The following is a 25,000-nucleotide window of genomic DNA, read 5'->3' as shown; positions in this document are numbered from 1 at the left end:
CTTTCCTGCTGCTTCCGTCACACCCAGCCGACCTAGACCTGCGCACATCGGCCGCAGCCGGAGTTCTGCGCCCCGCCCCTGCCGCTATAAAAGAAGCTGCCATCGACTTCCCCGGGCACATGGGCAGCTGTAGCGGCACAGAAAAGACGCATCTCTGACTGCTCGTGTACTTGCAGGTTTGTCACTGAACACTTGAACCTATCATGCATTCATTACCCTGTGCTGCTGCAGCACTGCCCTGTAGCTTGCAAAGATGGGTAGTGAGCAGGACGATAGATGCTTTGAGTGTGGCAAATCGTTGAACCTGATGACTGCATGGTGTGTAATGAGTGTTTTTGCTCGTATCATTTAGTTTCTTAAGGTATCTCATAAGGAACTTAGAAATCAAAGGGGGAATCTACTCCAAAACAGTGGCGTTGTCCAACCTGTCGAGGGGTTAAAATTGCTGTGATTGCAGAGCTTCAAGAAAAAGTAAAGTCGCTCTCTCAGACACTGTTGTTTTAATGGAAGAAAGTGTTCAGGTGATGTCTGAAAAGTTTGACAAAGCACTCGCTGAGCTTAGCCAACATGACAATAGCCTGGCTGATATGAAAAAAACGCATTGAACAGCTTGAGGCTAACCAAAGCAATGGACTGATTGAAGAGATCAAGAAAGAAATCAATGAACTAGAGAGACATAACAGGAAGCTAAACCTGGAAATTCACGGCATACAAAAAACAGATAATGAAGATCTTCTCGTCAAAACGATTATCGGTTCTCTGATCTGACTCAGCACTCATGTGCGCATGCTGTGACGTCATTGAGCAAAAGGGATAAAAAGCGGCTGTCTAATAAACACCGGGCTTTTTGGGTTCGTGGCTACATAGGAGTGGCGTCAGTCTTTTGCTTGCATCACCGCTCCGGCGGCGGACACGACATGGTGTCAGAAGAGGGATCAACCGCCCCCCCCCATCCTAGTTGCCTTTGCGGCGCTCACCCGGCGTTCGATCTGCGCGATGATGGCTCCGCCAGCGGCAGCCCCGCCACCGGCAGCCATCTCGCCACCGGCACCCTTCAACTTCGACCGGACATCCGAATGGCCAGAATGGATTATGTCATTCGATGACTACCGCTACGCGTCGGGGCTCAACGACAGAACGGAGGAGGCCCAGGTGCGAACGCTTTTGTACACCATGGGCAGACAGGCAAGAAAAATTCGGCCTTACCGGCCTTCCGAAGACATTCGGCCTTACCGAAGAGGAGTCTCGAAGCTACAAGACAGTGAAGAAAAAGTTTGACGCCCATTTTGTGGCCACGAAGAACATAGTCTATGAAAGCGCAAATTTCCATCGACGAAAGCAAGAACCCGGGGAAAGTGCGGACAACTTTGTGACAGCCCTGCACGAGCTTGCAGATCGCTGTGAATTTGCAGAATTCCGGGATCGAATGATCCGCGACAGATTTGTGGTCGGCCTCGAGGACGCGCAGCTGTCGGAAGCGCCCCAGATGGATGCCACCCTTACGCTAGCGACCGCTCTGGCGAGGGCCAGGCTCAAGGAAACAGTTCACCGACAGCAACTGGAACTCCGGGCCGTCAGCAACGAGGCGAATACAGGCGAACTTGACGTAGTCCGACGAACAACGAGGAAGCCGTCCAACAACTGGAAGCCTTGCGCCACAGCACAGCGGCGAACGCAGGCGTGCCAGTTCTGCGGACGGTCGAGCCACCCGAGAGCTCGGTGCCCTGCACGTTCAGCGCGGTGTGACCACTGTGGTATCAAGGGACATTTCGCCGTGGTGTGTCACAAGAGAACAGAAAACAACCGCGTCGGCGTGTCTATGCTAGAAGGCGATGGGCAAAACTTTTTTGTCGGGACACTCAACAGCTCAAATGCCAGATACGCGGAAGTGTCTATCAATGGTGTACGCGTAAGTGCAAAAATTGATTCAGGAGCCCAAGTCACTGTTGTTCCGGCCGATTTCCCCGGTGTACCGCCTCGTATAGACAGGTCACAAGCGGTGTTGAGAAGCGCTGCGAATCAGCGCCTCGAAGTGAATGGTTGTTTTTCAGCAGATATTGTTTGGAAAAGCAAAACAACGCGACAAACACTGTACGTTGTAGAGTCGCTGCAGTGTGTCTTCTTAGGGCTCCCAGCCATTGAAGCACTTGGTGTAGTCAAATTTCTTGATGTGGTTTAAGATAAACAGTACGAGCACATGTATCCGCAGCTCTTCTCTGGACTGGGCATGATTTCAGGCGAATACACCATTCGCATGAAAGAGGGCGCCGTCCCCTTTGCAATTTTCGTGCCGCGGCGGGTACCCATCCCGTTAAAGAACCCCATCAAACTAGAGTTGGCCAAAATGGTCAAAACCGATGTCATTCGTAAGGTAGATGGCCCAACTACATGGTGTGCAGGAATGGTTCCAGTAGTCAAACCAAGTGGAGAAGTTCGAATCTGTGTGGATCTGACCCAGCTGAACAAGAGCGTCCTACGTGAACGGTTTGTCTTGCCGACCGTAGACGACGCACTGGGGCAATTGGCGGGAGCCACATACTTTTCGAAATTAGATGCCAGTTCAGGATTTCACCAGGTTAAATTGGCGAAAGAAAGTCAAGAACTAACATTTATCACCCCCTTTGGTAGGTACTGCTTCCAGCGACTGCCGTTCGGTATCACCTCGGCCCCGGAATACTTTCAAAAGCGAATGGCGGAAATATTAGATGGCCTTCAAGTAGTAGTGAACCTGATGGACGACGTTCTGGTTTGCGGAGCTACTAAGCGTGAACATGATGAACGGCTGCACGCACTGCTCAAAAGGTTGGTTGCAGCGCGGGTAACACTCAATCGGGCAAAAAGTTCTTTTTGTGTCAGCAGAGTGGCGTTTTTAGGCTACTTGGTCGATACGGCGGGAATCACGCCGGATCCCAAGAAAGTTCGAGCCATAAACGAAATGGCTACGCCATCAAATGTTGCTGATGTCCGCAGGTTTTTGGGCATGATAAACTATCTGGCAAGGTTTGTGAACAACCTTGCCGACATGTCAACACCGCTCCGTAGTCTTCTCTTGAAAGGCCGTGAGTGCACTGGGGCCTGCCTCAGCAAAAATCCTTCGAGACTCTGAAAGAATTGATCACCTCGGCGCAATGCGTCGCAAAATTCGACCCTAAGCTGCGCACTATTGTGTCCGCCGACGCGTCGTCATTCGGTCTCGGCTGTGTGCTCATGCAAGTGCAATGAGATGGGGAAAGGCGGCCGGTTGCGTACCACTCTCGTTCATTAACGCAAACAGAACAACGGTACGCGCAGATAGAAAAGGAAGCACTTGCGCTGACGTGGGCGGCAGAAAGGCTGGAAGGGTTTTGGATAGGGCTGGAATTTCAATTTGAGACAGATCACAAACCGCTCGTACCGCTACTCGGTCAGTCACCCCTTGATGTGCTTCGCCCTAGAATACAAATATTATGATTGAGGCTCATGCGATATCGCTTTTCAGTCTCCTATGTCCCAGGAAAACAGATTGGCACCGCCGACGCCCTTTCTCGGGCACCTCGCACGGAAGCGGATGTAGAGATAGGGGAGCTTGATTGCGGTGAAGTATCGAGCCATGCACAAGGCTGCATCAGCGAACTGAAATTTTCAGCCCATTGGAACAAAATAAAGTTCGCGCAAGAAAAAGACTCAACCTGCCAACAACTTCGGTTGTATTGTAAGCAGGGCTGGCCACGTCTCGCTAAAGTAAGGAGTTGGCTAAGCCCTTACTGGTCGGAGAGAGCAAACCTTACAATATGTGACGGTGTGCTTCTGCATGGGTCTCGTCTTGCGGTGCCTCAGAACCCAAGAAGTAAATACTTTGTTCATTGCATGCTGGTCACCAGGGCATTGTGAAATGTCGAGCAAGGGCCCGCGGATCTGTGTGGTGGCCCGGTCTCAGAGCTGAGCTAGGAGCTCTGGTAAACAGTTGTCGAGAGTGCGCGAGACTGCGCGTTCAGAAAGCCGAGCCCATGATGCCATCAGAGTCCCCCAGCTTGCCTTGGCCGAAGGTAGGAGCTGACCTTTTCCATTTGCATGGTAGATCGTATCTCGTGGTCGTAGACTATTTTTCGCGCTATCCAGAGCTTGCCCCTTTTATCTTCCACGAGCTCGGCGGCGGTCATTGAGCGAATCAAGAGTATATTTGCTAGGCACGGGATTCCAGAACTTGTCGTAACAGACAACGGTCCTCAATTCGCTTCCGCAGAAATTGCATTGTTTGCGACTAGTTATGGCTTCCATCACGTCACGTCCAGCCCCAAGTACCCGCAGTCAAATGGAGCTGCCGAACGTACAGTGCAGACGGTAAAACAGATGTTGGAAAAAGCGGTTGACCCGTACCTGGCCCCCCTAGCTTATAGGGACTCCCCAGGTCCTTTGGGTACAAGCCCAGCCCAGCTATTGATGGGCCGACGGTTACGCTCTACGCATCCCGTGCACCCGAAAAAGCTAGTACCGTCAATGACAAGTGGTCTCAAGAGCCTCCGATACAAAGACAAGAAAGCGCGGATTAAGCAATAATTCGACTACGACCGTCGCCATGCGGTAACGCAGCTGCCGCTGCTCGCCCCGGGAAACCAGGTATGGATAAAAGATAGCAAAATTCCAGCAAAAGTGTTCAGTCGAGCAATGCGGCCTCGGCTTATCGGCTGCGGACAGACGACGGGGTTGAACTAGAGAGAAACAGACGCGCGTTGGTCTGGTACAGCGAGCGAACCGGCGTGCATGACCCATCCTGTGACTTTCCTGCGACTACGGACGCTGCAGGCCAATCCGAGGAAAACAAGGCCTCGGCAGAGCCTTCTGCGCTTAATTCAACGCCGGCTGCTGCCTCATATGAGGACGGGAGACCCGGTGGTTATATGACACGCTACGGTCGAGAAATAAGGCCGCCACAGCGATATGGCTACACTTGAGTGCTGTATACTCATCCTATTTGTATGTTTCATACTGTTTGGTTGTTTTGTGGTTCATTTGTTTTTTATGTGTTGTGTAAAAAAAAAGAAGGGAGATGTAGTGTTATCGGTTCTCTGATCTGACTCAGCACTCATGTGCGCAGGCTGTGACGTCATTGAGCAAAAGGGATAAAAAGCGGCTGTCTAATAAACACGGGGCTTTTTGGGTTCGTGGCTACATCGGAGTGGCGTCAGTCTTTTGCTTGCATCACCGCTCCGGCAGCGGACACGACAGTGAACGCCTGTGCGGCTTCCCTTGAGCTTCCGCGGCTTACGACTAATGAAGTGACAGCAAATTACCGGTTGCCATGTAAACCTGATAAGACGCCTGGAATAATTGCTCGCTTCGCTCGGCAGGCTGTTCGTGATGACTGGTTCAAAAACCGAAATAAACGGAAGGATGCATATGAAGATGAAAATGTGTACATCCAAGATAATCTGACTAAAACCCGAGCACTTCTCTGGGAGGCAAAGCAATGGGCACGTGACAAGAACTATCGCTTCGCTTGGCAGAGTGGCGGCAAAGTTCTCGTCAGACGGAAAGAAGGCGACAAAGCCATTGCTATCAAATCTAAATATCACTTGATGACGCTTGCTTAAGGGGTGTTCTACAAGTGTCGCGACCTGTTTATGCATATTACTCCTGACAAACTAAAGTCGCATCTTGGTAATAAGTGTCTCAGAGGTTTAAAGGTATTTCATTTGAATATTCAGTCTGCCAGAAATAAACATCAGTATTTAGATTTATTTTTTGATAGTACTGGCTCTTCTTTCGATGTCATGCTCTCAGAAACCTGGTATACTAGTGATGACAATGTTTTTTCAATACCCGGATATGATGTGTTCTACCTGAATCGCTCTTTACGCCGTGGTGGCGGTGTTGCCTTGTTAGCGAAAGAAAATCTCAGATGTGATCTCTTGCCTGATTTTACCTTTTCGAAATTCGAATGCGAAATGATGACAATAGCAATGTGTAACCATGTCTTTCTGTCGTGTACCGGCCCCCTAATGGTGATCATGCTACATTCTGTGCTTCCGTAGAAACTGTTTCACTACTGCATAACTAATAAGCTTAACTTAATTTGTGGCGGGGACTTTAACATTGACTTGATTTCTGATACTCGTGAGTAAAAAAAAAATTAGATGGTTATACGAGAGATATGGCCTAAATAAAGTTATTTCTTCTCCAACTAGAATTACTAGTACGTCTTCGACACTAATAGATTTCTTTCTCGTCAGCTTCTCCGTCAAAAATTTTGCATCCGAAGTCATAACTTTCGATTTTAATGATCATTTACCTGTATACGTAGTCATCCCACATCATGAAATAGAGCCTAACCTTCGGACCCTTCAAGAAATGTTTCATCCAGAAACTTCGAAAATTTTCGCCATAAAATGTCAGCTGTATCTTGGGAGAACGTGCTTTCTTCATCTGATGCAAACATGTCTTTTGATATCTTTTTTAACTTGTTGAGAACCACTAACGAAACAAGCTTTCCATTTCTGAATTCTTCCAAATCGAAAAAAATCACAAAACCATGGATTACTCGAGATTTACTTGGTAAAATAAAAACAAAGTATACAATCCACCTAGCATTTCTTAAGCAACGGGATCCGGAACTGCTTAAATCATTTAAGAAGTATGGTAATAAACTAAACAAGGACCTTAAGCATGCCAGAGATAGCTAGTTCAATAATATCTTTTTAGGATCATCCAAAAACGCGGCCCTGACATGGAAAAAACGAAACGCAATATTTCAAAACGTGCAGGCGCTAAAAGGAGTTAGTTAAGTGGTTGTGAATGGCACAATTTCAGGAACTGATCTAGCTAATGTTTTCAACCACTATCTAGTAAACTTCAAGTTTCCTGCACCATCAGGAGACTGTACCCAATACTTGATTGGCAGTTGTCTTGAGACAATTTATTTGAGTCCAGTTTCGGAAACGGAAGTTTTCTCTATTATCATGAAATTAAGAAAAACTAGCTCAAGTGATATCTTTGACATACAAGTCCGCCCGATTAAATTCATTGCTGACATTATTGCTGACCCACTTGCCCATATTTTCAATCTGTCTGTCAAGTGGAGTATTTCCAGCACCGCTACAGTGCGCAAAGGTTTGTGTTATACACAAAAAAGGTGACAAAAATAATTTAGCAAATTACAGACCCATTTATATATAACCAATTTTTTCTAAAGCACTTAAAAATGCCATCCATTCAGGTCTGGCTTTATTTACAGATAAACATGACATCCTGACTGACTGTCAATACGGTTCTAGAAAACATTGTTCCACCGAACTTCTCCTGCATCATCAAAAAGAGTTCATTCTAAAAAAACGAAGAAAAACGATGCGTACTGGTAGTTTTTATAGACTTTGCAAAGGCATTTGATTCTCTTAACAGAGGTATTTTGCTGACAAAATTAGAATTCTACGGAAATCGTGGTGTTGCCTTGATGTTATTGGAATCATACCTTAGTACTCGCATGCAGTCTGTTTCAGTAAACAGCACCTCCACATTTAAATCTACTTTGTTTGGTGTTCCTCAGGGCAGTATTTTGGGACCGTATTTATTTCATATTTAGATAAATGCATTGTTAACATTGATGATGATACGAAATTCCTGATCTACGCAGATGACACCAGCCTGTTTTTCGAGGGTGACGATTACGAAAAACTTGTTAATCGCGCACACAGCACTTTAAGTAAACTTCATGATTGGTGTTCCTGCAACGGCTTGGTTATTAACACCCAAAAAACTAAAGCAGTCGTTTTCCGAGCGAGAGGCAGAGACATTGTTCCGAATAATCTTCTTCAAATACAGTGTCAGCCGATAGAAATTGTGACAGAATTTAAAATTCTAGGCGTAATTTTTTCAGAGCACATGTTCTGGGACTCGCACACTAATCATGTTATCACGACCCTAGCTCGCACTATAGGATTAATCTACAGGCTTCGAGACCTATTTCCTGTAACCACAAGACTCAATGATAAATGAGCATTGTTTTTTATCGCGCATAAATTACTGCTTTTTAGTGTGGGGAAGACAACCTCAACAAACGTCAAGAAACTGACAGCAATGCGAAATAAAGTAATCCAGATTATTACAAATTCTCCACCAGACTATTCAGCAGACAGCTTGCTTAGAAAGTTTAGACTAATTAACATAGAGAACTTGTATAACTATCACCTTTGTGAAAAGTTAAGATGAAAAGAAACAAGGTATTAATCTCATAACTAATCTGGCAAACTTGCAAACGAATACCCATTATTATACAACTAGACATCCTGAGCACTGGGAAGTCCATCGTAACCGCACTAATTACGGTGAACAAATGTTACGACACACAGTACCAAGTGTATTAAATTATCTTTTTCGCAAAGAAATTGATATGATGAGCATTTCGAAAACAGAATTGAGAGATTTATTTCTTTAGTTGTTTAGAGATAGCGTTGAGAAAAAGTAATTCCTTCTTTTTTTTCTTCTTTTTTCTTTCTCAAATGCTACAAATGTACCTTTTATGGAAAGTTCTCAGGTTTGATCTGTATGCTCCGTGTACCTGTTAATTCTTCTGTTTGACTTTATATCTGCTGTTCTTTCAAATCTTTGAAGCATTTTCAATCATGTATACTTAGACTACGTTTCGTACTTGTATATATTTTACGGAAATTGTCTTTCACCATTTTTAGTGATGTATAAAATATCCATCAAAACGTGTGTGCGTGCGTGCGTGTGCGTGCGCGTGCATGCTGATCTGTATATGTATATTGTATGAGCTTCTGTTGCCTACGTAAACGGTGGGAGCTTGTCAAGCTGCTGTTCAACTTTTTCTTCCATCTTCCCATGTTTCAAACAAACGTGAAGTAAAACCGCATTCGTAAACACCTCAACGCCTTGGACATCATCACTGCCTACAATTTCGATATAAACTGCAACGCCGTCTGCCGGGAGCATGAAAAGGCGATGCCGAAGCCTAGCGCCTCCACAAGTATTTTTGAAGGCCTTCCCGCGGAAATCACGAAACTCAAACCTCAGTTGCGCGCAGCCGTGGAGTACAATTGAAGAGCGCCGATTTCTTTATTCTTGAAAGCTCGTCTGAGTAAGAAAAGACAGCGGTATTGGTGCTGAAGATACTTTTGTTCATGTAAGAGTTGATTTGCCCTGTGTTATTAAATGCTTATGCTTACTTGTCTACAGAAATGATCGATTATACATTCTGTATTTATTGCCATTCGCTTGCTGGTGTTTCCTGCGCCCCAATGCATATCTCATGTTTTGATCTGCTTTCTTTGGGCTTCTTATAACAGTACCATGCTTTTAACAAACTTCTTCGATTATGAATGTTGGAGCATTCGTGACCGTACGCCTCTGTGTTATTTGTATGACTTATTTTACCTTATAAACAAATTATCGTAGTTGTATGTTTTTGACGATGAGCAAAACGAGAACAAGGTGAAAGCCGGAGCCGGCTCCGGCTTTCACCTTGTTCTCGTTTTGCTCATTGTCTTGAATTTCCATCTCCCGCATTCCCCGTGTTTTCCTTGTATGTTCTTGCACACACGTTTTGTTTCTTTTTCTGATTGAACTATAAGACTTGTTTATTTTTCATTTTTCGACCATGACAAAAGTATCAGGACTGGCGATAATATTTTAACTTCTTGCAAATAGTTGCGCATTAAGTCTTATTTCTGCGTTGAAACCACTTGCAACGTGAATTAGTGCTGGGCTTACCGACACTTCTAAAGGTCTGCTTGCTAAGACAGTTCAGCACAATGCATTGGCGGGATAGTTGGTGCGAATCCATAATTACTTTGTTTAGTGCAAATCAACGGACACAAGAGAGACGACAGGACAAGGCGCTACTCTCAACCGACATCATTTTATTGCGTCACTCCTTTATAGAGAGCAGAATCTAGAAGAACATACGCAGTGAGCATCATTTGCTTGAAGCACCAACATCCGATCACCAGAGTGCACTCATGTGAATGAATCCAAAAAACCATATTCAATGCTGTACAAGGTTAAAGAAGGTACACTAATGCTCTGCGAACCCAACGACTGCATGAAAAAAAGCTTCCAATAATTCTCGAGCAGAGGTATCACGGCTCTTCTTCAAAATCGTAGTATCATGAAACATAGTTTTGCACTTGGGTATTTTGGGAACCAAGTGCAAAGCTATTTTGGGAACCAAGTGCATTTTGGGGATATTTTGTAAATGGGAACCTGTGCATGTCGGTACGGATCGCTCATGTTCTCTAAGGCGCTCGCTAACGCAGCGGCCTGACTGCCCTACATACACTATGCCACATGACAACAGAATCTTATATAGCACACCGATGCTGCAATCTACAACCTTTGTGTGGCAATCACGGCAGTAGCGGTGCTCGCATGAGAGGGCATGCAGTTATGCCTCTAGCTGCGGGCGCTGGCTCTGTATGAAACTGAGGCCGGTTGATGACCAGAAAAAAAAACATACAGGTCGATACCAACGACTGCGAAAAGAGCTTCAGGACATGGTAAAGGTTGTAGCAGTCCAGCCGTAGGTGAGGTCAGTCGTTTACGATGTTGGCAGCGGGAGCAGGAAGCCACGTAGTTCGCTACTACGGTCCAGGCTATGAGATGCGATTGCAGATGCGCTTATAGGTTTTATGGCAACCAAACTGACCGCCTGTGGGATCGTCGCTAAAGGCCTGCAGTATGTGGGCCCGAAGTGATTGGGGAACGACAGGAACCTAACGGTGTCTTTCGGGATGAAACGCGTATCTGTATACGATCGAATTTTCGATCTTGGTCTTCAAAAGCCGACAAAGCCGAGCGTGAGGCGGATGGGAGGGTCTGCGGAGACGTTCCATAATGGAGTGACAGTACGAGTCACTACGTTGGCAAGCTGCAAACGTATGAGGATGGTTGGATGCGAGTTGGTCGAGAGCTGCGAGCGAAGGAGCCACAGAAGACGCGTCCTGAAATTTATTCATGGAAAGAGGTAAGGAAGCTGCGTTTCAAAAAGGTGGTAGGGGAAAACGAGGGAGAGCATTGGCATCTTGGTTTCTTTTTTTTTCAGACTTGTAGGTGACGTCAAAGTCATACTCTCGTAAACGGAGTATCCAACGACAAGACGTCCGGATAAATTCTAAGCGTCGCCAACCAGCACAAGACGTGGTAATCAGTAACAAACGTAAAGTGGCGGCCGTGCATATAGGGCCGGACTTTTTGGATGGACCAAGGAATGGCAAGACACTCTTGTTAGGTAATCCTATAATTAGTTTCTGTAACTGTCAGCGTGCAACTTGCATAGACGACCACACGTTATTTAGAATTTTCCTGGCATTGCAGCAGAACAGCGCTGATACCATGAGCACTGGTGTCAGTATGTAGAGAAGTGGGTGCAGAGCATTGGAAATGACAAAGCACAGGATCGGACGTGAGTGCACGCTTGAGGTTGACAAAAGCAGTTTGGCATTCCTCCGACTATAAGTAGAGAGCTCCAGAAGAAAGGACTTGATGAAGCGCCGCCGCTATGATACCAAAGTTACATATAAAGTGCCGGAAGTAAAGCCACGCGAGTCTTTGGCTTGTTCAGGTCTGGGGAAGCGGAGAACTACGGTATTCTTACCGTGGTCAGGTCGAATGGCCTCCTTGCTGACAAGGTGTCCGAGTACTTTAATGGTTTTACCGGCAAAGTGGCATTTTTTTGTATTCAACTGAAGGCCAACAGCTTTGTCAGAACCTTGTCGAGGCTCCACAAGTGCTGATCGAAGGTCAACGAAAATATTGTCACGTGGTAGTGAAGGTGAAGAAATCAGCCAAACTGACAAAGACGAAACTAGCGTTTTATTGGGCGAACTTGCGTCCTCAAAAACAGGCTACACTCAAAGAACGGCGACAGCGGCGAACACAGTCTGCGCTCGCCGAAAGTCTGATCAGCAGTTCAAGCACGTCGGCATTTATACATCAGTCGAATGTTCCAGAGTAATCGTTCGGACCCGCGCGCCTATCACAAAGTTCTACATTGTTCGCGTCGCGCACACATGCGATCAGATTACACAAGGTTCGGTCGCAGACAGCGGATGGAAGCATCGATAACATTCCAGAAACTTCCGATACATGCAGGCGCGTCCTGCGCTGTGCGATAACATATGTTAGGCGGTGAAAACTGTTGCCCGATAAAGACAAACAAGTACACGTGTCAATATTACTATGTCGTCCAGGTAGCATAGGCAAGTATTGCACTTTAGGCTCCGTAGAACAGTGTCAATCATTCGCTCAAATGTTGAAAGAGCATTACATAGGCCTAAATGCATTACGTTACATTTGCAAAGTCCATCAGGTGTGCCAAAGGCGGTTTTGTTTTACTTGTCGGCATCGTGCATGGACATCTGCCAGTAACCGAAGCAATCAATGCTGGAGAAATACTTTGCGCTCTGTAATGAATCTAGTGCATCCTCGATTCGGGGCAATGAATATGCATCATTTCGTTGTTCAAGGCATGGTAGTTTGACGTAATAGTTCCGCGGAAACCCGCAAGGTTGAGAGAAGTACAGTAAAACCTCGTTGATTCGGCCCCCGTTAATTAGGAAATTCGGATGCGCCATCTGGTCCCGTTAAGCATGTACATAACCCTATGGCACGAAACTCCCGTTAATTCGGACATATTTGGTCGTACTTCGGTTAATTCAGATAGTTCGCGGAGCATATAGGATATATAGGCATATAGGATCGGGTGGCACTAGGGGGTGTTCAAATCACACCGCCAGCGATGACGTCTCCGATTAGCATGCCCCAGTCTCAAAGGCCATGCTTGCATGTGCTGGGAGTACCGAAAGGCCGGAAATACGCCAACGCCACCATGTTTATTTTATTGCTACATAATAGACAAATGCTTTGCAGAAGGGTTGAAATCCGGGCTAGTTGGTACATACTTGAAGGAAAAAACCAGTAAAAAACACAAAGGACAAGAGGAGATGTTCACACCACAACGACTGGACTATGAACTGAGCTTTATTAGAATCTGTGTAGTCCCAGCAAGGCCAGCAGAGCATGCGCAACCGCATCATCGCTAATCACAGAGCATGAAAAGACAAGATATCGCTTCTATCGTGACCGACCTAGAAATGAAATTCTTTTTCAAGTAAGCGCACCGAGGTTGTACTAATGCAGTCGTCACCTAATATTTATTTATTTGTAAAATACCTTACAAGGCCCCTTCTTGGGGATTGAGTAAGGGGGGCATACAATCAAGTACATACAATTAACAACAATAACAAATGAAAACAGCAGCCAAGTGCACAGCCTAAAAGTCATGAAACATATTAGCTACATAAAGCTGCATATGATTACAATAAAAAGGAACAATATAAGTTAGTAACAACGTATAACACTGCAAGAAAAAGGCAAAGAAATAATACAGAGCAGTGAGTGTGATATTAATGGTTAACATGGGTTAAGCGAGTTCAGTGAGCTCTTGAATTTATCACGGTCAGTTTCCAAAACTATGTTGTCGGGGAGGTTGTTCCAGAGCCGAATGGCACGTGGAATTGCAGACGAGTTAAATGCTTCTGTTTTACCATAGATGCGCGTGAAGCTATGATGATTGTATAATCTGTGCGACGTGTGCGATGGCGTTTCTAGGTGTAAGGAATGTTTGTTAGTGTGGTGGGCGTATTTATGAAATAATGACAAAAGGGCTATGTCGCGACGATTACTTAGTAGCTGAAGTGATAGGTGAATCTTTATTTGAGTTACGCTAGAACGGTAGTTATAATTTCGGGAAATTAAACGTGCGGCTCTATTTTGGATTGATTCCAGCATGGTAATTAGGTAATTTTGATGGGGAGACCAGATTGGAGCGGCGAACTCAAGTCGAGGGCGAACAAATGTTTGATATGCCAGTTTGCGGATAAGTGGAGGTGAGTTCCGAAGGTTACGTCGCAGGTAACCCAGTGATCGAGAAGCACTGGCACAGATGGTAGTAATGTGGGAAGTCCAGGAGAGGTTTGTTGAAAGATTAACGCCTAGATATTTAAATGATGAGGTCCGAGATAATGGGATATTTTAATACAGTAAGAATAGTCCAAGTTATTGCGTTTGCGGGTGAAGGACATCACTTTACATTTTGATGAGTTTAGAGTCATTAGCCAGGTGTCGCACCAATTAGTGATTTCGTTAAGATCATTTTGGAGGATCAGGTGGTCATCGGAGGTGTTAATAGAACGATAGATAATGCAGTCGTCAGCGAAAATGCGCATGCATGATGATAAGTTATTGGGTATGTCAGTAATGTATATCAGAAAGAGTAAGGGACCAAGAACGCTTCCTTGTGGTACACCGGATGAAACCTCTGAAAGGGGCGAGGAGAAGCTGTTAGCGAAAGTAAACTGCTGCCTGTTAGAAAGAAAATTTCGAAGCCAGGATAGTGTTAGTGAATTAAGTTTTAATGATGATAACTTCAAAAACAGGCGACAATGAGCTACGCGGTCAAAAGCTTTAGAAAAATCTAGAAAGGTGCTGTCAGTTTGAAGGTTTGAGTCCATGTTAAAATGTAAATCTGCCGTAAATTCAAGCAGTTGCGTTTCGCACGACAAACCTCTCCTGAAACCATGTTGACTATGAAAAAAGAAGTTGTTCGATTCTAGATGTTGGTAAATATGAGATGCAATAATATGTTCCATCATTTTGCAGCATATGCACGTTAGTGATATCGGTCGGTAGTTCTCAGTTAAGTTCTTGTCAGCGTCTTTGAAAAGGGGTATGACTTTGGCTGTTTTCCAATCTTGGGGTATCTGACCTGTCATTAATGATTGATGAAAAATGTGAAATAAAAACTTGCTAGATACTGATACTGTATTTTTTAGTAATTTAGAATTAATATTGTCAATACCTGCTGAAGATGAAACCTTCCAGTTATTAATAAGTTGAACAATACCATCAATAGTAATGTTAATAGTTTCCATGTACCGGTAATCTAGGTCGGCAACTATGGGCAAATTAGTAATACTTTCTTTTGTGAATACGGATGAGAAAAATTTATTAAATAAACTGATGTAGTACGCTTCCAGGATTTCTCGCTCTCCTTTGCCCTTGCCCCTACCAAGAATCGTTACATTGCTGAACAAAGGGTAACAACCACATTCATTGCAATGGCGAGGCAAGTTTGCACCTTTATCTGACCCCAGGGAGGAATGGTGCTCACGCAGGCGGTCATTAATACATCGACCGGTTTGGCCTATGTAAAATATTTCGCATGTGAGAGGGAACTTACACACAACCCCTGCGACACATGCCGTAAAACGGTTTTCATGCTGCGTTGTGCAAACGTGGTTCCTTGCCCCGCCTCGAGAAATGCGCGAGCACAGACCCGAAAGCTTACAAGGGGCAGAAAACACAACACTTACTCCCTGCTTGGCGGCAACCTTCTTGATGTTGTGGCTCACTTTATGCACATACGGCATGACTTCAAGTTTCCTACGTTCAGTTGCCCCACCATCTACCAGCTTCGTACGTTCCTCCTTTAGCCTTTGAAGCAGCGATTCAGCCATCGCTTTCAAAAGGGGCTGAGGCAACCCTGTGGCTTCTAAACGTTGGAATTGCGCGTCAAAGCTACTTTTAATAGCGTGGTGACAGCTTCTTTCGAGTGCATTGCGGAAACAATTCATTGCAATCCCTCTTTTTACAATCTTCGAATGTGCAGACCCAAATGGTAAAAGAGCTTTCTTGCCTCTAGGTAAGAACATCCAGCTTGAATGCCCGTCATCAAAGAATGTTGGTTGCAGTTCTAGGAACCTGATAAAATGATTGCTGGGAAGTTCATGAGTGAAATTAAGAGTGCGTGAAGCAGCTTTAAAAGCAGTCAATACATCGTCTACTGCTGCGGGCAGAGTGTCATTAGGTAAAAGCTCTAAAAGTACTAAAAAATCGTCCACATACCTAAAAACTTTGCACTCACGCTTGTTTTGAAGGAAGCCGTGAAGTTTCCTGTCAAATTTTGCTAAACATATCTGGGAAAGCACTGGAACAACACCAGAGCAAATACATATTCCTTTTTTCTGAAGGAACAAGGAGCCTTTGAATTCAACAACAGTGGATGACAGATAAAAGGATAAGAGCTCTAGAAAGGCATCCACCGACATACCACATGCATTGTGGAAGTTTACAGGACTGCAGTGATTAATAAGTTCACGCACAGCTACAAAGAGTTCATCGTGGGGAATGCTGTAGACGAGGTCTTCAATGTCAACTGAAAAGGCCATGTTGGCACCAGGGATACGACTATTAAGGACCTCTACCAACGCTGCCGAGCTAGCCACGCTGAATGGATCCTGCACTGGGAGGGCCGTCAACTGTCGCTGAAGAAATTGACTCACTAACTTCTGCCATGAACCTGTCTCCGTGATGATGGCTCTCAGAGGGCAACCCACCTTGTGTGTTCTTGCTGAAAAGAACACTTGAAGGCGGTTCGCCTTGCAATTCATGACACTTCGCGAAATTTTATCCAAGTTGTTTTCTTTGTTTCCTCAAGGTTGAAGACGGATGCGGTGAAGCTCCTTTTCATGCTCTGTGATTAGAGATGATGCGGTTGCGCATGCTCTGCTGGCCTTGCTGGGACTACACCGATTCTAATAAAGCTCAGTTGATAGTTCAGTCGTTGTGGTGTGAACCTCTCCTCTTGCCCTTTGTGTTTTTTTACTGGTTTTTTTTTCCTTCTAGTAGACAAATCTACGTCTAAAAAAACATGGCGGCAATGACGTACTTCTGGCTTTGCAGTCGCTTTTGGCGCTTGGCGCTACCTCTGCATCGCTATGGTTATCGGCACAGTAGTTATCGATGCTAGCAACCTTAATCTATACATACATGTTTTTCTTTGTACACGTATTGCTGTCCGCCATATCCGACGTTGTCTTTTGCTTGTGCAGTTGTGTGGTTACGGAGTTGTGCAGTTTTTTTCGTTGTCGTTTTTATCGTGTTTATGGGTTTGCGCCAGGTGCGTGTGTGAGGACGGCGGAACTTTTTTTTTTGCGTGTGTTAAATTTTGTTTGCGCTTTTCTTTTTCCGTTATTACTTTTTCTTTTGACATTGTGCATGTACCCGTCGCTTCGCTGCCGCGCCTAGCCGCGCTACCTCGTGCCCCACCGACGCGGGCGAAGTATGAGGCGAAGGCAGCAAAAGTAGAAATATTGAAAGCCGTGAAGGCCTCGGCAGGTCTAATGAATAAATTAAACGGGAAGAGAAGCACGCTCAGCACGTAAATGAAAAATGAAGCGGAGATTCTTCAGGCGTACGACAGTGACAAGTTCGCTGACAACAGGAAGAGACGGCAGCGCATCCGAAGCTTTAAGTGTTGTGAAGATCGATTGCCGATTCGTGCGACGCACAGCTGCCTTTGAATGTCCCCCTTACCTGTGCGCAGGCCGAGGAGTACGCGCTGAAGTTCAGCATCGAAGACTTAAAGGCTTCGGAAGGCTGGATCGACCGATTCAAGACACGGCCTGGTCTTCCGAAGCATTTGCGGCGAGAAAGGGGCTGTGAATGAAGGCGTTGTCGAAGATTAGAGGGCCGGATTACTCGCACGCCTAGCCGATTATGATGCCTGCGACATTTTTAACGCAGATGAGACGGCCCTCTTCTACAAAGCCCTGCCGAATAAAACCATCACATTTAAGGGGGACCATTGCGTTGGCGGTAAACGAAGCAAGGTCAGAATAACATATGTAGTTTAGAAGAACTTGTTGAAGGGTTGAAATCTGGGCCAGTTGGTACATACTTGAAGGAAAAAACCAGTCAAAAAACACAAAGGACAAGAAGAGAGGTTCATACCACCGCTCTGTCAAATTCCGATAAGTAAACATTGCACAATATAGGAGCAACGCAAGATCCTATACATATACCTTGTTTCTGCACGTAAAAGTCTTCTTTAACCTGGATGAAGGTAGAGTTGAGGTAAAACTCTACCTTGAGGTACTTGAGTTGAGGTATTTGGCAGAGCGGTAAACGAAGGGATCGATCGTGATTAGGTTGTTACCGTGTTTCGTTATGTTGACGATTTTCTTGTACTTTTAAAAAAAGCAAGCCAGTTCCACGTATGACGACGCCATCGCAGGTGTACTACACATCTTTCAGCGCCTTGGCAAAGGTTTGACTTTCACCCATCAAGTAACAAAGGATAATAATATTCAGTTTTTAGACAGCGCTATAAGCTTCTGTGACGACCATGTGTGCTGGAAATATAACCCAAGATCCCAAAAGAAATTGTTGCCCTACGATTCGGCTCATTCGAAAACGGTAAAGCGGGCAATAGCCACCCAGTGTATCATATCAGCCTTAAGAAAGTCCTGCACACACAAAATACAGGAAAGCTTTGACAGGCAGATTGTAAGGTTGGAAGAAGCAGGTTTCCCGCAATCAGTCATTTCAGCAGTAGTGGAGGCAGTGCTTAAGAAGATAAAGACGGAAGGCAATATTACTGAAGACGCAAGGGAGCGCAAAAATAATAAACGTAAAATTGTGCCTTATGGTCACAAGACTTCCCACAGCTTAAAAAAGGTTGTGAAACGGTATGGAGTTGAGATAGCGTTCTCGGCTCCCGGCAAGCTCGCTGGACTATGCTCGCGCATAGGAAGAAGTAAAGATAGCTTCCAAGGGTGCGGAACAAAGCACTCCATTTTCCACGTAGATTGCAGTGTTGGAGTAGTTTATCAGATACCTCTATCATGTGGCAAAGTTTACATAGGCCAAACAGGAAGGTGTGTGAATGTGCGCTTGCGTGAGCATGAATTGTCAATTAGAAATAAAACGAATGGGCACCTGCCTGTCCACTGCTTGGCGTGCACGTGCAAGCCGATCATGAAGGAAGTAAAGATTTTGTGCTGCTGCCGAGATAGCCGAGCGAGAGAGCTACTCGAGGCGTACCATATTAGAAAGAAGGGACAAGATTGTCAGTGACACCTCGGTTTATTTACACAACAGTGAGATGAGGTTTATTGACGAGCGTAGGTAGGTCGCGCTTTGCATATACAAGGTTTTTTATTTTCTTTTATCTGTTCTTTTTTCGCGCACGCGCAGTGGTGTACGTCGGGGGTGTATTTATATGTGGTCTTTGTGGAATAAACATTAGTTGCAAGTTCGCGCCCGTCCTTGTCCCATGCTGTCTCTGTGGTCCGTTTGTTCGCGCAGTTAAACAATTTTCAAAATAACAGCTTTGCTGGTTGCGAACATGACTGAGCGGCTACCGCTATTGGTAATCGGCAAAGCGGGACAGCAGAGATGCTTCAAAAGAATAAAGAAACTTCCCGTAGACTATCGCTCGAATCGAAAGGCGTGGATGACCTCAGCGATATTTCAGGCCTGGCTGCGCGAGCTGGACCACTTTTGTGCAAAATCGCGCAAAGCGCTAATTGTTCTAGATGACTGTAGTGCGCACAATAATGTGTCGGGGCTGACAAACATACAGCTGCTCTTTTTTTTTTTGCCACCTAACACAACGGCTTCCCTGCAGCCTCTGGATCAGGGAATTATTCAGTATGTGAAAGGCCGCTACAGAAGACAAGTGCTTGAGCGTATGTTGCTCTGTATGGAGGCAAAGAAAAAATATGATGTAACTCTGCTCAGTGCAGTGTACGTGGTGGCACACATGTGTGGAGCAACACGCGACCCGCAGTAACTGCTTCCGACACAGCGGCTTTGTCCGTGACGGTGATTCTTTGGAAGCCGGGGCTGCGGATGTTAACCAAAATGCCGAGGAAGACGACAGCCGCTTTGACAGACTTCTGCCTCCGGACGTCCCGCTGGACGAATACGTCGATAGTGGCGTTGCCGGTCGCCTCAATTAACGACGACGAAATACTGGGTGTACTAGGCGACGAAGAGCCTTACTCTGATAGCGAAAATGCGCCCGTCATGGACGCGTGTGAAGTGCAGCGCCGCACTGCTAAAGAGGCCGATGACGCCCTTAAAGGTTTTGGAGGACATCTGTGTCGTTTCTCCCGAGTCTGCGCGGTCTGCACCACCTACAAGAACTCCGAAAAACTGTGCTTTCCGCGCAAATTTCTCGCGCGCAACAAGCAAAAATAACCAGTTATATTATGAAGGTATGTTGATGTTTTAGGCATATTTTGAGTTATTATTGTCGAAACCTCGTTAATTCGACATTCGGTTAATTCGGACATTTTCTTAGTCCCGTGAACTCCGAACAGGGCTTTGCTGTAACTGAAAAATTATGGAGATAATCGATGTAAGCAAAGCTTTCTGTGCTTGAATGATTGAATATCATTAGCAGTGATACTGATGGCTAAAGCTTAATTTCTTCAACGTTTAGGCTAACACGAGAGTGGCGAGTTGCTGTTAAACGTTAACTTGCCTGCACCACTGCTGTTCGTCTGCGTAGTACACAGAACACACAGGTGTTTGCTTGAGGCGTTGTTGGACGCCATATTTTATAACTTCTGAGACGGCTGAGCGTTCTCATTGCCTCACATGGCACATCGTATTGTGGCAGAAGCATTAAGCTTGAATTTGATTATGGGGCTGTACGTGCCAAAACCATAATCGGATTATGAGGCACGCCGTAGTGGCGCGGACTCGGATTATTTAACACCGTGATGTTCTTGAACGTGTCCCACAATCTAAGTGCACGAGCGTTTTCTATTTCGCCTTCGTCGAAATGCGGCTGCAGCGGTCGGGATACCTTGCTGTGTCTGAGACCTTGCTGTGTCCTTGCTGTGTCTGAGACCCTCCTTCAGAAGCTAAAACTAGGAACACGAAGAAAAGATGACCGTCGGAAGACCGACAAGCTTTTGGTTGTACCGTACCTGCACAAGACTTCACACAGTCTCAAGAAGGTAGCCAACAGGCATGGGGTGTCCGTTGTTTTTTCGGCACCCAACAAGCTGGCACACTTATGCCCACGCATCTGCAACTCGAAAAAAAAAAAAAAAACTGGTTGTCAGCAACAACATGAGAAGCCGTTCATCAAGTGTTCCACAGGAGTGGTATACGCTATTCCCTTGAAGTGTGGAAAGGCTTATGTCGGCCAAACCGGCCGCTGCATTAATGAACGCTTGGGGGAACATGCCCGAAATTTAAGTAACTTAAAGGACAAGTACGCACATTTGGTCGCGCACGTAATTGAATGCACAGGTTCCAAGGCTCGATTGGGAGAGACGAACATTCTCGGTAAGAGTGCCGACGCGATGGCGCGCGTCAGTTTGGAAGCGTTTCACATACAGAAATATGGCAGCAAGTGCGTAAGCACCCCCTCTGTATCGCTTTTTGCTGCAGAGCTTCAATTTTTGGAAGCGACCGCTTACTGATTTGATTGTATGTTAGTATCCCTCGCCTTTTTTCTAGTTTTCTTGTTTTTCTGCGCCCGGCTCCGTTGACTGCCGGCACGTTCGTTCATCGATGCGCAATGTCATTTTCCCCGATTGCATCACTCCCTTCCCCCTTCACTTCTGCCTTTCCCCTTGTATAATATATCCGTCTTCCGTCAATCAAATTTAGTTGACAGTCAGCGCTTGTGTATCGTCCTGGTTACTTTGTGGTTGCATGTGTTTGCGCTGTTACAATTTTTATGCCAAGGATCAAATCCATGGCCTCTAGCAATGCCATAGCCGCAGAGCTAATGCGGCGGGCACAGAAGTGTTGATTTGACGGTAGACCGCTTCGATAGTGTCTCCTGGACCCTCCGGTGCGCTTTAATTAATGTGGCTCTGCTTCTGGACGCCCTGCGTAAGTTGCCCGTTTGACACACTTGCAAGGTGTTTATTTTTCAGAAATAGCAGCAACGTACTGTACCGTACCTCGAACAGCTTACCCTATTTCCCCGCAACCACTGTCGTATAGTAGTAGGGTTTCCTTGCCTTCTCATGTCACCTCTCCCCCCTCTTGTATGGGAACTGCCTCTTCTTCTCTCTACAGTTCTGCGTCCCCTCTGGCCTCGCACGTTAGTAGAAAGGGAAGCGCTGCAGCTTCTGCAGTGCTTCTGTCTCGGATAATCACGGCTGTCAAGCGGCTAATGTGGTCGATGGCCAGGGAGCTCCAGAGGGCATTGTGCACATTCGACGCGGTGGTGTGAAAATGAGTTTCTGTCCTGTCCCGTTTCTTCTCCGACTCACGCCTGTCATCTATATACACGCTCTGAACTACCTCCCAACGAAGTGTGCACGACATCAGCAGCCACAGCAGTCCACGGCAGCGGCGGCAGCAGCAGCAGCAGCAGGGGGAAAGTCTATGGAAAAGGCAAAGTAAGCTTAGCTTTAATAATGCTACGAACGGGTGGATGTCTGAGTTTCCCTTTATTAATTACTTATCTCCACCTTGCGGTTTTCGGCAGAACTATTACGTCAAACTCTTGCCTTTGCTTCGAGTTGTTGACAAATTCGACTTCGCCCTGCCATCTTCTAGCCGCCTGGCTAGGTCAGATGGTAGAGCGGCTGTCCTGGAAAGGCGGTGGTCCTGGGTTCAAGTCCCGGACCAGGACGGATTTTTCTTCAACTGCGGGGATTTTCTTTCGAGGAGCCCGTATGGGTTTCCTTTGTAGCAGCTGCTACGAACGGGTGGATGTCTGATTTCCATTTATTAAAGCACGGCAGTCTACACAAAAGCGCACCAACCCGTCTTCCTTACACGCCAATTACGAGCAAGAGCTGGAGGAGGCACAGATGATGCTTCGTTTTAGCATGTCGGCCACGCGGGGGTTGATGATCTAAAGTTCGGCGGAAGAGACTCAATATTGTCTACGATGCACGATAGAAGTTCCATCCGCTTGTATCCAATAAGCCGTCGTAGCAGTCTGTCCCAGAAGCGGAGAATGCACTCAAAGGAGGCTGTATGCTTGGACAACAACAGCAGTAACTTCTGCGTCTGCTGCGGCGTCAACTCGGTGGAGATTGTACTAGGGAGAACGGAAGCAGGAAACGCATCCATAGCTGTAGGTGGTTGGCTAATTTCAGTGTTTAAGACGAGCACAAAGACAGGCTGAGTGTCGACGACGCATGAGAACAATGTCTTTAGGAAGCAATATTGGCTCATTGGATGTGTTCAATATAGCCAAAGTGGCAGTGCCCTTGGTGAAGCTGGGTGCTAGCGCAATCCCTTTGTACAGGCAACATGCTGACGGCCCAACTAGAACGTCACCATTGATGAATTCAGTTTACTGCAAGAGGTTGCTAGTAGCCCGCTGGCACCACGCAATCGTCAGCAGTTAAGTGAACGCGCGATGGGTACACGTCATCTGGATTGTCCGCGTCCGTCAAATGAAAGAGGCGCTGTTTGCACAATATGAAAGCAGATGCAGAAGAGAAATTCCCACTCTAGAATAAGCATCATCATCATCAGCATCAGCAGCCTGGTTATGCCCACTGCAGGGCAAAGACCTCTCCCATACTTCTCCAACTACCCCGGTCATGTACTAATTGTGGCCATGTTGTCCCTGCAAACTTCTTAATCTCATCCGCCCACCTAACTTTCTGCCGTCCCCTGCTACGCTTCCATTCCCTTGGAATCCAGTCCGTAACCCTTAATGACCATCGTTTATCTTCCCTCCTCATTACATGTCCTGCCCATGCCCTCATTTCTTTTTCTTGATTTCAACCAACATGTCATTAACTCGGGTTTTTTCTCTCACCCAATCTGCGACGACTATCGCCACTTAAATAAGATCAAGTGAAAAGACGTCTACCCACTACCACGCATCGATGACGCCTTAGATTGCTTGCACGGAGCTAAATACTTCTTGTCCGTCGATCTTCGATCCGGCTACTGGCAGCTTTCCGTTGATGAAATAGACCGCGCGAAGACGGCCTTCATCAGTTCAAAGACATGCCCTTTGGCCTATGCAATGCTCCTGCGACATTTGAACGTATGATGGACAAAGGCCGACGTTGCTCGGCCTTGGACAGATCTTCTAAACAACCCGCGGTTCTCATGAGGCCCTGAGCAAGCTCACGCATTCGCCGCTCTCATCGGGTTTCTGACCATCCCTCCCATACTTGCCCACTTTGTTCCATCTGCACCGACCGAAGTCCACACTGACGCAAGCGGCCACGGCATCGCCGCTGTTTTTGCCCAACAGCAGAATGGTACCGAGTACGTGATAGCTTACACCAGCCCCCTGCTGTCACCTGCTGGGAGAAATTACTCCATCACCGAGCGGGAGTGCTTGGCTTTAGTTCGGGCTGTCGCCAAGTTCCGGCCATATTTAGACGGCTGCACGTTTTCGGTCGTTACAGACCACCACGCCTTCTGCTGGCTGTCTTCCCTCCGGGATCCGACAGGACGGCTTGGTCACTGGGCTTTGCGGCTCCAAGAATTTTCATTTGTTGTCAACTATAAGTCTGGACGTTTGCACAAGGACGCTGACTGCCTCTCGCGTCACCCCGTGGATCCTCCCGATCCTGCTGCGCATGATCCCGTGACCTGCGGGATTGCTTTGACTGACATGACCGACATGCGCGCTGAACACGATACATCATTACAGTCCATCATCGCTGGAGTGCAATCTGGCAGCACCTACGGTACGTGACACATGTTCGTGCTTTATGACGGCATCCTCTACCGCCGCAATATCAACCCTGACGACCCCGAGTTGCTCCTTGTCCTTCCTCGTCATCTGCGATCCGTCGTTCTCAAACAACTTCACGACGCACCGACGGCGAGACACGGAGTTTTACGTACATACGACCGCGTAAGACGCCGATTCTTCAGGCCGGGTCTCTACGGCTCTGTGCGTCGTTATGCCGCAACTTGCGAATTGTGCCAGCGCAGGAAGAAATCTCCCCTGCCACCTGTCGGCCGACTCCATCCAATTGGAGTTCCCTCTGAACCATTCCTTCGCGTAGGCCTTGGCCTGCTTGGCCCTTTTCCGACGACGATTAGAGGGAGTAAGTGCATCGTTGTCGCTACTGATTAGGCGACACGCTACGCGATAAAAAAGGCGTTGCCGACAAGTTGCGCAGTTGACGTGGCCGATTTTCTCCTTCACAACGCCATTCTCCAGCACGGTGCACCTCGACAGCTCCTTACAGACCGCGGCCGCTCG

The 25,000-nt window shown here is 46.5% G+C and overlaps 1 protein-coding gene and 1 pseudogene across 1 annotated transcript in view; one reads left to right on the top strand and one right to left on the bottom strand.

Moving 5' to 3' along the window:
* The window catches only part of mRpL32 (mitochondrial ribosomal protein L32), a 61,121-nt gene that overhangs the window by 3,097 nt on the left and 33,024 nt on the right, over positions 1-25,000 (bottom strand). The gene's annotated exons all lie outside the window — the stretch shown is intronic.
* Positions 1,000-17,497, top strand: LOC142582115 (uncharacterized; annotated as a pseudogene).

Source organism: Dermacentor variabilis, chromosome 5 (assembly GCF_050947875.1).
Source record: "Dermacentor variabilis isolate Ectoservices chromosome 5, ASM5094787v1, whole genome shotgun sequence".
In the NCBI taxonomy this organism is placed as follows: Eukaryota; Metazoa; Arthropoda; class Arachnida; order Ixodida; family Ixodidae; genus Dermacentor; species Dermacentor variabilis.
The sequence above is the reverse complement of the archived record's forward strand: the minus strand, read 5'-3'. Positions and strand labels throughout refer to the sequence as shown.